The sequence below is a fragment of the Engraulis encrasicolus genome, chromosome 10 (genome assembly GCF_034702125.1).
Source record: "Engraulis encrasicolus isolate BLACKSEA-1 chromosome 10, IST_EnEncr_1.0, whole genome shotgun sequence".
Taxonomy (NCBI): Eukaryota; Metazoa; Chordata; class Actinopteri; order Clupeiformes; family Engraulidae; genus Engraulis; species Engraulis encrasicolus.
In genome coordinates this window covers 45,146,643-45,161,334 of record NC_085866.1, presented here as the reverse complement: position 1 = coordinate 45,161,334, position 14,692 = coordinate 45,146,643, and the positions used below count along the sequence as shown (strand labels likewise).

General features: G+C 41.6%; 1 long non-coding RNA gene across 1 annotated transcript; it reads left to right on the top strand.

Annotated features, from left to right (window-relative positions):
* Positions 1-2,180: 2,180 nt before the first annotated feature.
* LOC134456275 (uncharacterized) lies at positions 2,181-3,763 on the top strand. Its single transcript, XR_010036294.1, has 2 exons — positions 2,181-2,264; positions 3,611-3,763. It is a non-coding gene; the product is annotated as an uncharacterized LOC134456275 (long non-coding RNA).
* The last annotated feature ends 10,929 nt before the right edge of the window (positions 3,764-14,692 follow it).

The following is a 14,692-nucleotide window of genomic DNA, read 5'->3' as shown; positions in this document are numbered from 1 at the left end:
TGTGTGTTTAGGGCAGTGTTTCCCAAACTAGGGTACGCGTACCCCTAGGGGTACGCGACGTCATTGCAAGGGGTACGGGAAAAGATTTGAAATTTAAAAGAAAAAAATGCAGGGGAAAAAAATCAAATGGCAAAGAATAATGGCAACGTAGGCTTAATACAATAAAAAAGTAACCCTGCAATCAGTCCCAGCACTTTACTATGCATGTACAAAGTTGTAGGGGAAGAACTAATAGCCTACATGCAAATGTAGGAAACGCCATGTTCTCATTACGCGTCTGCTCGCATGGTCGTAGCCTAGGAGGGAAAATGTAGGCCTAGTCTGGCATAATCAATAGGCCTACATTTTTAAAAAATGTGCTAGGCCTACATAAATATATAATGAACACTTCATGAGAGTCATCTACATTAGGCCTACGCCAAGTATAGGGCTCCTAAATCAAGACGTGTTTTTTTTCCCTAAAGCGGTCCACCTGCTGGCACGTAGGCCTACGGACCACTTTGTTGTTTGACTTGTGCGCATAGCCTACAGAAGGCAACATTTTCCCTCCGAATTGAAATGCGCAAATGTTTTTCACAACAAAGGAGTAATTTCCATCCGCCATGCTGCGTGTGTGCCTGGCCGCTATAGTACTCTCTTTCGCGCAAATTGAGCTATGGCTGGATAAGAGCACTTGGTGACCGTGTCGTCAAATCACTTTCGTTTAACCTGGCGCGGTCAAACGGGCAAGGAACACTGAACATGGATAAAACCAGAGCAGTCACGTTGGAAAGCTGTAGGACTAAGTTGGAAAACTACTTTCTTTCTCTCCCTCTCCTTCTCTCTTCCTTGCGCGATTGACAGTATTGATTGACAGCTGAGACCTCCGTTCTACAGGCGACGTGGTGTTTTATAGATAACAATCTCGTCGTCTTTTATATTCACAAGAGCACCACAATTAATATAATTTCTGAACAGGAAGTATGTGAAGTCAATCCTTCCTTGTTACATTGAATGTTGATCATCAGCCGTTAATAGGCCTATTAAAGCCGGCTGACGCCGCGGGAGAACAAAAATATAGGCCTAACTGTGCCTACTTTCGAAAGCGACCCCTCCCTCTGCTTTTATTTGTGTTGCTTGTGTGTAGCAGACGACTGACATTAAACAGGATTTCAGTCACAAGACCTCCTGTCACGCTCCCTCTTCAACTGGATGCAGAGCTCCACAGTTGTTGTTTTTTTGCTTGGTGGGTTTTTTTTGGGGGGGGGGGGGGGGGATTACGCGGATGGACACGAAGTGCTCCAAGGGGTACGTCATGTAAAAAAGTTTGGGAAACACTGGTTTAGGCTATGACAGGTTTGACACAGTATTTGCGTTTAGTGACATTTAATCTAATCTAAATCTCATCATGTTTTTATACAGTGTTGGGTAGCCACCCACGCACGTTGACACAGCCCCCAGCAGTGGGCACCCATGGGGATGACCCCAGGATTGGAGGATGACCCAATGGGGTGAGCTGCTGAGACAATATCACACATATAGATAATTGTTTTAAGTGTATGGGAAATAACTAAATGTTTGTTTACATTACACAGATGAAAATTCAGCCCACTCACTATCTATTGACACCAGTCATACAAATGTATTGACCAGATGTCCTTGAAGTGCCCCCTGACAGTGCAAGTATACATGCTGGCACTGTTTCAGTTGTTTAGGCCAGGGGTTCCAAAACGTCAGCATGGCCCCAAATATACCAATAGAGTCTGGCCAAGCCCCCCCTTACATGTTTCATGCCACACAATTTTTTCTGTGCGCCCCTTTTATAACCATTGTTTAGGTCTGTGAGTCGATGGCCCCTTCGGGATATATAAAATAAAGGTAGTAATGTTCAGAGATGCACAGAATCATGGCAATGCAGTTCTTTGCTGTAGGAAATATTTTTTTGTTCCTTATTTTTAATTTAAGGTGATGTACTCAGTTATTTAATTTATTACATTATTTTAATTAGCTTTTCCTGCCAAGCTGCTGCGGTCACCCTAGCACCCTCTTGCGGCGCCGCAGGGGTCCCTGACCCCCACTTTGAAAACCACTGGTTTAGGCTATGCACGGTTTGAGACAGTATTTGGTTTTAGTGATATGTCATAAATATTTTGTGTGATATTTATTCTCATCTAAATCTCATCTCATGTTTTTAAACAGTGGTGGGTAGCCACCCATGCACGTTGACACAGCCAGAAGCGAGTACCCAGGGCGATGGACCCAGAAGTGGAGGATGATCCAATAGGGTGAGTTGCTGAGCTAATGTCACACACATACACTCACCTGCCACTATATTAGGAACATCCTTTACAACTAATCATTGAGGCAAATTTCTCATCAGCCAATCACACTCAATGCATTTGTGCATATAGACATGGTTGATGTCAGATAACCACTTATCACAACCAAGGTATGCATAAGAGATTCCCTGATTACACAGTACATAAAATCTTGAGGCAAATGGGCTATAGCAGTCGATAACCACATTTGCTGCCACTCCTGTCAGCAAAGAACATTGAAATGAGTCAACAATTTGGACAGGCTTACCATAAACGAGACTAGAAGATCGCAAAAATGTTGCCTCAGGGTCAACATGGGTCAACTCTGCCTTACATCAACATTTCAGGCTGGAGATATAATGGCATAATAATATTTTCTTAGCACAATTTTGTCCAATTAGTACCAATTTATCTTTGTTGGAATGCCACAGCCTACCCGAGTATTGTTTCAGGCAGTTCTAAAGGCAAAAGGGGTCCAACCCAGCACTACAGAGTAGAGGTGCTCCGATTGCTCGGCTGCCGATCATGACCGGCTGATAATGGCCAAAAATAGCCTGATCGGTGATCGGAAAAACATGCCGATCAAAAAACCGATCGAGAGATATTAAATTCCTCACGCAACCATGTTGCCTTTACACCTGGCGCTGCATGTAGGCGCTGGCTCTGTTGATCTGGTGTCCTCAGTTGATCTGTGCGCTTTGCGGACACTTGAAAATATTGAATATGTACATTCCTCCTTTTGCAAGGGGGTCCTATTGGGAGTCCTCTTTATTGATAAATAGTGTTGGGAAATTCTGTGGAAAATGGACGATAATGCATTGCATTACATTACACTTTAATTAAAATTGTAGTGTGGGGATAGATGCTTTCCTCAAGAGCTCTTCAGCCATGGAGGGAGGCTGGAGTTGGTAAGAGTAGGTACTGAATCTGTAACTCTGTGATCTACAGTCCAACGCCCTAACCATGGCTGCCCCTATATGGGGCAGTGGCCTAGTGGTTAGAGAGTTGGTCTTTCAATCTAGGGGTTGCCGGTTCGAATCCCCCCTGACCTCTCCCTACATCTACATCCATGGCTGAAGTGCCCTTGAGCAAGGCACCTAACCCCACATTGCTCCAGGGACTGTAACCAATACCCTGAAAAATAATAGTTGTAAGTCGCTTTGAGTAAATGAAAGGTTCAGCTAAGTGTAATGTAATGTAATGTAAAATGGAGTTAGTAGTGGAGAGTGGTGTGTCTGGATTTCCATTCATTTTTTCTTTTTTTAACTGAAAATGTCTTTGCCTTTGCCTTTGTCTTTGTCTTTGCTCCACAGTGTGAGGAAAAGACGCATACTAGAGGGAGTCGAGGACTTGGCTGGCCTACAAAATGTCACTAAGGGATGCAACTGACAGCTGAAGTAGGATCTTTTTTGTTTTTTGGCCATGACAATGCTTTGACAGTTGATAATAAACTGATAATTACGATACCATGTGCACATCATTGTTTTTATGGGTTTTTTTAAAATAATAAAATGGATGTACTCATCGAAACCACTTGGTGATGTTGTTTTATTGATTGTTAACCAAATTATACTTGTAATAGATATGAATGCAAAGTTTATTAGAGCTTTGGCCTCAATTGCTATGTGGAAAATATTGCTCCATGTCTCCATTACGGAGAAATCTGATTATTTTGCAGGATTAATTCATGCAAAAATGTCCAATAAAATTGAGGCGACAATATTACACATGATATAATGGAGGGAATCCTTCCAGTTGAAATGAGGAAAGTTCCTTGATTTATTTGCAATTTTACACATTTTATTCATGCAAAAATGTCCAATAAAATTGAGGCGACAATATTACACACGATATAATGGAGGGAATCCTTCCAATTGAAATGAGGAAAGTTCCTTGATTTATTTGAAATTTGTCATAATTTATTCATGCAAAAATGTCCAATAAAATTGAGGCGACAATATTACACGTGATATAATTGAGGGAATACTTCCAATTGAAATGAGGAAATTTCCTTGATTTTTTCAGAATTTTGCCTGATTTATTCAAGGACACAGGGAAAAGTGCACAATTATTTAACGTTATTTTGCAAAGAATATTTAGATTATTTGCTTAATAATAACAAGGGGAAAATTTTGTTTAATATTTTTACGCGTAATAAATCGCCTCAATTTTTTTATGCATTTCCATTGTGTCTCTTTTTACAGTGATAGTACTACCTCAAAATGAATTAATCGAATATGGACACCATCACCAGACAAGGTGTTCTCTTAATTACATTGTATCTATAGGTAGTCATACATGGAGAATTCATCTCCATACTCAGAGTTAAGATTAGAATCAAATTACATGATTTCATAGGTTGAATAGATGTTTACAAGTGACTTTCATGTCAATAAGCTGTTCTTTTGAATGAAAATGTATTCTCTACTTCCACTTTTATTTTAATGCTTATTATAACATTATGCAATATGTCCACCTCAATCCACCTCTTCCATTATGAGACAAATTTACACACATAAGTCTGGATGTGTCTAAATATAATATGCACATCTACATTTTGTGCATTAGGAATTCATTGTTTGCCAATTTTATTGCGGCAAGGTGAAACGTGGATCAAAACAGTTTATGTTATTGTGAGGAATTTACTTGATATATGTTAACTCATTCCCAACCATTAGGCCTATCAACCTCCTCCTCTCCAGTGATTTGGCAGGACACACAATATCATGCACTGCATGGCACTTTTGCTGCAAATGCAACAAAAGCAAAGTATGACGTTTTGCGATGATCCGTCCTATCTAATTCCGATGTCACATGGTTACATAAAATGCCCCACATTATCAAATCTCTATATTGAGTCAGGCCCACATACCCCTTCCTATCCTCCTGCCAGTCACCGAAGTGGGATGGGTGGTATTGGACAGGGCTTTAGTCACACTGCTCCTGTATCTGCCACTTATATGGGTTCTCATTGTTTATCAACACAATGTTATGAAGAGGGGCAGGACACTGGCAGCCAACCACATGAGCTAATTTTTTTGACAGACAGCGGTTTCCAACAATCAGAGGCTGAGTTGTGCGCGGCTAGGTTTGCAGTCAGGTTATAAACAAAATTTAGAACCCATGTATTCTCAAGGCACACAAAGACATCACAACTTGTGCTTGCCTCATCCAACACTGCATCTGCAAGAAGTGGCATGGAGTACATGGAGTCAGTTGCTGCAATTCAGCAACTCCAGGAGGGGTGATTAGGAATAGGTTGACTTAGTATACCAAGTAAACAATTTTGGTTAGAGTAGAGGAGGGTGACTGTATGTGCATATACATTTGTCCAACAATAAAGCAATCACTAACCACTTCACCAGAGGGCTAGGATCATTAGTGGGACAGTCAGAGCCTGTCACAAAGAAAGTATGACTTTTAATGTATGCTGATGACATTACCTTAGTGGCACATATCGCTGACACAGACACCCCCGACACAAGACATCAACAGCCAAGGACAGTAGAGCAAGTGGTAGTTTTTAGGTACCTAGGCATAGAAATGTAGCCTGGTACTGACCATCCCTACTACCATTTCATTTCGTATTCATGGTCTGGAGGTTGTTTGATCTGACACGATTGCAGGAAACGGGAAGGAAATGGTCGGAAAAATCAGGATAAGTTGTTGAACAAACATGTCTGACGTCTATCTCTGACGATGTAGGACCGTTTAACAGACATGTCTGACAGAATATCCTACCGTAAGATAAAATTACAATGTAGGACCGCTTGTCAGAACACCGGCCAAATCCTACCGGCAACATTGCTCCACAGAAAACTGGTATCAGAAGTAGTGTGGAGTCAAGTCTCATGGCGGAAGTACGTAGGATGGTGCGCAAGGCTAATAGAAATGGGCACCCTCCTGTCCTTCTCACAGCACATGAACACAATATTCAAAAAAGGACATTCCAAGTCAGCAAGGACATTCTGATTTTTGATACCTCCTCCTCGTATAACTTAACCTATTGTGTCCTGGAGACACATATGCAGGTTTTTCAGGATCTTGAGATTTTAGCTGTTTTATTAACTATGTGGGTATGTTAGAGCTGAATGAACACATTACAATGGAAGGGGAGGGTATTTTTAAATGGGCTTTTAAATGTAACTCATTTCATGTTTGTATGTGCTTCGGAGGCTGAGATATTGCGGATTTAATAGGAAGAGGGCACCCTTTCCCAAAAAGGGCTTGGGACAAAATGGGTTCATTAGCAGTCCATTTTTGAATATTGTGTTCATGTGCTGTGAGAAAGACAGGGAGGTGCCCATTTCTGTGCCTAGGCACCTTAAAACTACCACTTGCTCTTCTGCCTGCCATTGGCTCTCTCTCTCCAGCTGAGCACCGTTATTGATACACTGCAGATGTACATTCCAGTATATTTTAACTAGGCCAATTTAAAGTCTATACTTGCACAATTCTACCAACAGAAGATAACAGACAGACTCTCTTTTCCTCCTGCTCCCCTGTTCAGCAGGGCTGGATCCCCACATGGCTGCATGCTGAGCCCCCATCTACAGTCTATCCGTCCTTGACTGCAGTATGGCCAGCAAAAGGGACTGAAGGTGGCAGCCTGGTGTACAGAGACAGAGACAAATGTCTCTAGCTCTGAAAGAAAAGAAAACTAAATACATCATTGCTGCATTCAGGAGGCACACCTATAGCGAGAATAGACCTAGCCCTTTCTGAACTTCCCACTGTCTCTACAGAGCTAAAACATTGTCTTGGACATTATCCTGGTTCTGAGTTCTTCGGTCTCTACAGATGTATCATTGGTCCTTACTTTGATGATACATCTGTAATGCCAAAGACTAAAACCACATTTCACACACATGGACTGTCTGACTGTTCATTACAATCTCTTGTTCCCCTGATCTCCTTCCATCCTCCGATTGTTGTGCAATAATTGATACAGTGCAATGTGTTGAGCTGAATTTTTGCCGTACTACAGAACAAAGGCCAGCCTTGTAATTAATGGTTATAATTGTCACAGAGTGGCCATCTCAGCTGAATTATGTACAGTACATTAAGCAAGACAATCTATGCAATAACTTTGGATGACTGATGTGCAATACCAGCCTGAGTATGTCCTTTGTGTATATATTCTCACACACACACACACACACACACACACACACACACACACACACACACACACACACACACACACACACACACACACACACACACACACACACACACACACACACACACAATGCCACTCCCTTATCTTCACTCTATTCTATTCTATTCTATTCTATTCTATTCTATATATTATTCACATCAGTCTGCCTCTTGATCCCCTTTATAGGCCTAGATATACAGTGATCTGAGCACAGCAATTAACATGAAGTAATTGCCATTGTACAAAGGATAATATTAGAAAATATTCGATTTAGGGACATTCAGACTCTTGTGTGCATTTATTTTGAATGCAAGAGGTGTGGAAACATTGTGTGGTGGTTTGAGGTGGAAACATTGTTCATGGTATAATGCATTAAAAGTGTAAATAGGGAGATATTGAAATACAAATGGTCAATTTATGGAAAAGATAATCTCCTGTTGCAAACATGAATTCAGTCTACACTGAAATAATTTCCTTTGATATCTATCTTAAATCTGAGTATGGAAATGAATTCTCCTTGTATGAAAACCTGATGCTACATAATGTACTTAAGAGTTTACCTTGTGTAATCAAAGAAATGTACACCGTAGACTGGTGACGGCGGCCATATTGGATTCCTTCATTTTGATGTACTATGGGAATTTAAGGCATTAAGCACCCTTCAAACCCCCTGAAAATGTTGTATATCAAACATGAACACTATCAAAGACAATAATGTCCTTAAAGGGAAAATATGAGCAGTGAGAAGTGCAGTATTTTGGGGTCAAAAATCAGTGTTTTTTGTGGTGTCATCCCATGTTCTACTGCCCATAACTAAAGAATGGAAAAATGTAGACACAAACTTCTTTTTTCAGGTGAAAGTAGACAGTTCAGTGCAGTTTTCTGTAGTATTTGTGTTCACAGAGACAAAGAGCATTTTTTTCTGTGGATCTTGAAAGATTAGTAAAAATGTTAAAAATCGCTGACAATATGAGGCTCTCTGCTTTTAAAATGGCTGCCAGCCAATGATATAAGCATTTTCTTCCAATCTGAGCTTAACTCTGATGACATAATGGCTTTCCCCATGTCTGACAAAAGACAGAGGGGTGTCGCGCCAAAAACTCCAGTCCTTGTGGGTGCGTTGGTTCCAAAGCGATAATCCACAGAAGCAAAGAGTAGAACTCGCACACCAGCAGCCGATGCAATAATTGATTTATTGCTTTACATATGTACAAGTGATCAAGGTGCTACCCAAAAGTGCAAAACGTTTTCGGTCACCAGACCTTCCTCAGTGCAAACAGACAAAATCACAGAGGACTTCCTTATATAGAGTTCACCTAATAGGTGCTAACCATGTCAATCAACAGTCGGTTAGGTTGACGTGTACTGACAGTGTTGGAGGATACCAAAAGGCATAGGCCTATGTCAAAGGAGACATTGGTTAGTTTAAGGCATAGTCCAAAAAATAAAAAATATATAATGCGAGTGACATAATAATAAAAAAAATAAATAAAATAAACTTGGAGAATAAAGTGAAAATTAAGAAAAGATGAATGCAGACATTGTACATCGCACTCTTAAGTGCATATTAATACCAAAAGGTAAGCTATGAAGTACCACATTACTTAGAGGAAGCAAGTCAGATCGAAATCATCATTTAGACCCCTAGGATGCATTGTTTTTAGATAAAAGATCCACCTGGCTTCACATTGTAGAAGGGTCTGTGGCGTACATCCTCTCCTACGGGTGGGAAGGACGCGGTCAATGCCCATAAATTTCAAGTCAGACACTGTGTGTTTCGCTTCAGCAAAGTGGCGCGCAACAGGTGACTTGGGGTCGTTCCTATTGACCGCACTGCGATGTTCGTTAATGCGGACCCTGAGTTGTCTGCGCGTACATCCAGTGTATTGCAGGCCACACGAACAATACAGTACATACACAACATTGGTGGAGTTGCAAGTGATGAATCTTCTGATGTCGTATGTTTTGCCTGTAGAGAAACTGGTGAATGAAGTGCATTTGTGGACATTATTGCATGAAGTGCAATTGCGACATGGGAAAAATCCAGTCATGTCATCGAGGCGCTCACGAGGGCGAAGGGAGCGATCAAAAGTGTCTGAGTGGACCAGCTTGTCTTTAATGTTGGGAGACCTGTAGTGTGTAAAAAGTGGGGGGGTAGGGAAAAGTTCTGCACATTTCGTATCAGCCTGCAGGACATGCCAATGCTTTTTTATAGTGTTCTTAATGTGATGGCTGAGTGGAGTGTAGGTAGTGCAGCAAACGAGGGGGGGCTTGTCATGTTCAGGTTTGGCTCTGGTATGTAGCTGGTTATCCTGGCCGTGTGTTGTGTTCCTGACCCGCGTTAGGGCATTATCCAAGCACTGTTTGGAGTAGCCGCGTTCGCTGAAGTCCTGGTATAGCTTTTGCGCTTCAGAGTGGAAATCGTTGTCTTTCTGGCAGACGCGCCTAATGCGCAAGAATTGGCTATAGGGGAGGGCGTCCTTGCTGGGCTTGGGGTGGAAGCTAGTGGAATGTAGGTAACTGTTCTTATCAGTGGGTTTCCTATATAAGGTTGTGTATAGCTGATTATCCTCGCGCACTGCCCATGTATCCAGAAAGTGTATTTTCTTCTTGTCGTACTCCAAACTGAAGTTGATGGAATCCACCAGACTGTTGACATATTGGTGGAAATCAAGTAGGCTAGCTCATTTTCAGTCCCCCTCCATAAAATAAACAGGTCATCAATGTAGCGTTTATACAGTAGTATATTGTCCAAAAAGGGATTGTTAGAGTGGATGTATCTCTGTTCGAGGAAGCCCATAAAAAGATTGGCATAGTCAGGCGCAAAAGTCGCGCCCATTGCCGTGCCCCTCACTTGTAGGTAGAAATCATTGTTGAACAAAAAATAGTTCTTTGTAAGGATCAATTTGGCCATTTCACATAAAAAGGAGGTAGGTGGAAGGCTGTTGGGGCGCGTGTCTAAGAAAAACTCAAGGGCAGTAAGACCAATGTCGTGGGGGATATTAGTATACAGACTTGTGACATCCATAGTGACTAAGTAAATGTCATCCCCAAAAAGGTCCACATTAGTTAGTGTATCAATGAAGTGACTCGTATCTCTCAGGTATGATGGTAAGCTCTCAACCAGTGATCTTATATGGGCATCGATGAAGATGGATAGTGGTTCTGTCAGAGAGCCATTGCTGGAGACAATGGGGCGTCCAGCCGGAAATTGGGCATACTGCTTATGTACTTTGGGTAGGACATAAATTACGGGGGTTACGGGGTTCTGAGTCATGAGATAGTCTCTTTCCGATGAAGTGAGGTATTGTTGATTAAAGCCTTCTTTAATGAATGTATCAATTTCACGTTTGTAAGAAACAGTGGGGTTGCCCGGCAGTTTCATGTAGGAATGCGCATCAGATAATTGCCGTATTACTTCCTGCTCATAGTCTGTACACTGCTAAAAAACAAACTCCTTGTTTTCCTGCCCACACGTTGATATGAGTAAGCAGGACTAAGATGACAGGAAAACACTATTAACTTCCAATACGAAGTTGTTATATCAAGTTGTACATGCATGCATCTGTCATACTTCCAAATCCAAGTGAATTCAACTTGTCTGCGCGGGGGCGTGATCGAGAAGTCTACATGCAACGGGGTTACCTCCAGGGGCACAACATGTGGTTGAGATTGTCAACGGCTCAAAGCGCACATTTGGTGCTTATCTTTGCCTTTTCCCTCTGATTGAAGCGGATACCAGACTGAGACTGCTCGGCTGTGATTTCATCAAGAGGTTGGAGTTCTTATATTTTACTGAAAATAAGATTATGTAATTTGATATTGCACCTCTATCAACCTGTTGTTTTAAACATAGGCTACACAACGTAGGCTATGGTCAGTCCGTTTTGAAATGAAGTTGCCAGCTAGCTTTCGTCGTATAGTGTAGCCTACATGGTGTAAGGACAAGCGATTGCACCTCATGATCTTGCAATTGTAGGGTCGCAACAAAATGCTTACACCGATTTGTCACTCTCACTTTTTTGGGAGTCGGGCCAAGTACTTGCTCAACCGCAGGTCAATCGTGAGTCTCGCATCGTGTAGTGTACATGGGGTAACGACAAGCGATTTCGCCTCACGATGGTGCAATCGTAGGGCCGTGAGAAAATCAAAACCGTTTGGAATCCTGGTCGCGCCTCGTGAGTAAATTGCACAGTTAAAGCAGTGCTACGACCCGATTTGACTCTAGTATTACACTTGCACAAACGAATAGCTCTAGGGCCGTGCAATTCTCTCCTCCTGAGTGGGTCCTTGTCTCCACCTCAGGTGCGCAAGTTCCCTCCTCTGTAGACCCGGGAAACATTTGTCATGTCTTACAGTGGGAGCATTCGGCTCGCATCCGACTGCCGGCTTGTATCGTGTGAGGACTGTGAGATGTGCGCTTTTATATCATGAAATTCCCTCGTGCAGTGTGAGCACTGAGCAGGAGCTTAATATCCACGAGTGAAAATAACGCACAGTGTATGCTCGGTAGTCCTGAGATGTGATTTTTTTAAGCCCATGCGATCCCCTCGTGCAGTATGAACAGGACATGAATTCCTGCGATTGGAAATAGCGCACAGTGTAAGCTCACCAAGTAAACTTACCCCACGTTCTGTCCTATTTTGATTTTTTTTTTTCTGACAGATGAAGTTAGTAGACCTATTGTATGTAATATTATTGTTAAATGTACCGGTAGTGTGTGCTGGCTGTGTGTTTCAGATCTGTAATCATGTTTGTATTGTACAATGTTTGTATTTTTTGTAGGCTACAGATCTGCAGGGAGTTTCATTGCATTACAAACGTTCATCTAATGGCCACATTCCAGTCTGCATTGGTTTGCCCCAGCATTGGTGAAGCTTTACAGAAGGAAGGAGTTGAATTCAGGGCCCTCCTCGCGCCTCTGGATTAAGAGGTAAAACAATTGATTGAAGCCAATTTGTCCTTCACTTCCCAAAATCAGGTCATTCCATGTGAAATCAGATACTATGGGGTCTAATGGGTCATGGCATCCAACCGTCATTTGCACCAATCTGGCACTGAGAAACAGACAAAGACAGAAAAGAGATTTACTTGATAAGTGATCTAGTTTTCAGTAGATGTAATTGACTACTGAGCGACTCTTTTTGAACTCAACAGTGGGTGAGTCTGTTGGGCCCAAATAAAATCAGGGAGGGTTTGGTGAAATTATAGTCCTTGAATATGTAAATGTGTTTATTAATGGGGTCATTGCATTATTATTTGCCTATGATATATATATATATAATATGATGAAATGTATGATGAATAATATGAATAAAATGCCTGTCCCCTCAAGAGGCTGATTTCAGATGGGATGTGTCAAATCTGTAGGCCTACCAAGTGTCTATATAAATGCATTATCCTTTTCCTTGAGATGTAGATATTCTGCTGAGTACTTTGATAATGCATGTGCCTTCCTGTGTCTAGTCATCCTTTTATTAAGTGGTCATGTGTGTTCTGCAATATAAGGATCAGAACATTTCCAACAACATACCACATTATTTAACTTGTATCTTGGAGTTTTGTCCTTGGCCGGTGCAGTCTCATTTTTAGTGTGTTTGCTGGTCTGAAGTATAGGCCTAATGGAAGTAGAATCTTATGTAACACAATTCCAGTACTTAAAGTCAAAATCCTGCCATAAGTGTTCCAAAGAGTATAGTTGCAAACGACAACCTGAATAAAAAAACACTTCATTTTGGGACTGGAAGATGCCTCACTTCACATTCGAATCATTTTAAAGCTCCAAATAGAAGTTGATTTGTTTACTACTAAACTAAGTTTTCTGACATGACCTGAGTAAATAACAATATTCACTGACATGCAACATGTATATTTTGTATCTATGTGCTCAGGTGACTGCGATAGCCGAACAAAGGAGGAGAGTGGCCTTGGAGGGATTGCCCCTGTTCCTAAAGGAGGACCCTTCCAATCTTTTCAAGGCCTGTCTGGTAATTACTAATTTACTCTCTGATACTCCAAAAGTGCATGTATTTTCATCCTCTACTTCAGTGTTTCCCAACCAGGGGTACGTGTACCACTAGGGGTACGCAACCACATTGCAGGTGGTACTTGGAAAAATATAATTTTAACAAATACATGGAGCTTAGTTACATTGGGATAGAGAAAGCGATATAAAACTTGACTTAGGGGGTACTCATGGCACAACGAAAATGCTTAGGGGGTACACAAGACAAAAAAGGTTGGGAAACACTGCTCTACTTGACTCCCATCTTTTCACTTGGCTCTCTCCAACAGTGTATAGGGCAACTCCTGCCAATTTCAATATGCTGTTGTATTGCTCACGCTACCTTTGACTTGTCGGTACCCGGTGACGCCGCAGTTTTTGGCCCAGCCCTATCCTATTCTATTCTATTCTAATGGGGGCAACTTTTGTTTACATTTTTTTTAAAAGAGCAAAAAAATAAGCATAGGTCTACTCCAAATATTTTGTCCTGTCCTGATTGCTCTCACGCCCATCTTCTTTCACTCCTACTGAGGCTCGATCCTCCGTAAGCGAAAAAATATCTGGGCAATAACCAATGAGCGTTCAGCATTTTGCCATTGACTAAGCACATATTTACATGCCATTGAAGTCCAGTGAGACTCCACTCACTACCGTTGTCATGAGGGGAAAAAAACTTCAAGCAGACCTTAGGCGAACCGCAGAATCTTATTATTGCCTGCTTTCATCAAGTGCATATCTATTGAGCACATGCATATCTATTGAGCCGGATCTGAAATGGCAATGTAATAAAGTTGGCTAAAACATTGGCTGTTATCACAGAAGCATGATTGACTTGGAGTTGCATTAAGTTGTGTTGGTGTTCTTTTAGTTTTATTATTTTATTCTATTATTGTTTATTGTAGTATTGTATTATTAATTATAGTGTGTTTCATTCAGACATTCAGTATTGTCTTTTCTGTTTGTACACGCAGGACACAGATGAAGAGCAAGACTACACCATCTTGATGATGTATGAAGATGCCGTCTGCGCCATCGCGTCCCTACCTGCAGTCAGCAATATCTGCATCTTCTTGGAAGAGAGCGTGATCATCCAGGACATTAAGGACCTTCCCTCTTCAACTGCTTACTTATTTGGCCTGCTCTACTGTATCAACATGGCATTGAGATACAGCTTCAACGTGATACAGAAGCTCTTCCTCGGCATGGGGGCCAACTGCCTCTGCACGAGCG